The sequence below is a fragment of the Hippocampus comes genome, unplaced genomic scaffold (genome assembly GCF_001891065.2).
Source record: "Hippocampus comes isolate QL1 unplaced genomic scaffold, H_comes_QL1_v1.1 C16767194, whole genome shotgun sequence".
Lineage (NCBI taxonomy): Eukaryota > Metazoa > Chordata > Actinopteri > Syngnathiformes > Syngnathidae > Hippocampus > Hippocampus comes.
Window position 1 is genome coordinate 1 of NW_017838497.1, and position 823 is coordinate 823.

At 48.7% G+C, this 823-nt stretch overlaps 1 long non-coding RNA gene across 1 annotated transcript; it reads right to left on the bottom strand.

Moving 5' to 3' along the window:
* Nucleotides 1-330: 330 nt before the first annotated feature.
* Nucleotides 331-783, bottom strand: LOC109509092 (uncharacterized). Its single transcript, XR_002166865.1, has 2 exons — nt 669-783; nt 331-513 (listed from the first exon to the last, which is right to left on the bottom strand). It is a non-coding gene; the product is annotated as an uncharacterized LOC109509092 (long non-coding RNA).
* Nucleotides 784-823: the final 40 nt, after the last annotated feature.

Genomic DNA, 823 nt, shown 5'->3' on the forward strand with positions numbered 1-823 from the left:
TACATCAGCGGTCACTGCGTAGCCAGCATTTCTGTCGCGTCGCAAAAAATGGACGTCATAGTTCGAGAAATAACATTTGATTTTGACGAGCGAAAAGTCAGACGACGTCGACAAGGAGGGAATGTTGACGCTTTGCCGGTTGACATGGAGCGCTAACGGCTCTTAATTTGTTGTCGCCATCTTGTGGCGTCTCGTTGACGCTTTGGCCAGTTACATTCCTCGCTATCGGCTCATAATTCTTTGGCGCCATCTTGTGGCGTCTCGGTGTTACTGTCGACCCCAAGTATGGGAATGTACAAGTGTGAAAATAAACCGAATCAGGAAATTTGCTGTTACAGAAAGAAATTCAAATCACAACGGTGCATGGAAAATGACGTGGAATAAGTGCTGGTTGACGCCCTCTGGAACTTCAGCCATGGAGAGCACGTCGTCGGTCATGAGGTAAGCGATCGGGCCCACGCGAGTCCACACACACCTCTCGCACAGCGCACCCTCGTGAGACAGGCCGTTCGTCTGCACAGAGAGAGAAAACATAAATTGTACCTCAATGTTTAAAACCAAACTGAACTGGCGCAGTGACTAGTATTATTTTTTTGTTGTTGTCTGTGGCTCCAAAACACAATAGGATGGGAAAGGTTGTTTTTGAAACTTTTGCTGAATGTCCTTACATAGGTCATCTGCCTTCTCCACATCATGAAAGCAACGCCAGGCGTGATGCAGTTGGGACAGGCAGAAACGAGGCACGGCGGCGTCTCTCCCGCTTTCAACGGCGCGCTGGGCATCACCGACTTCAAGAAGTACTCCTGTTGATGACCAGGTAAAT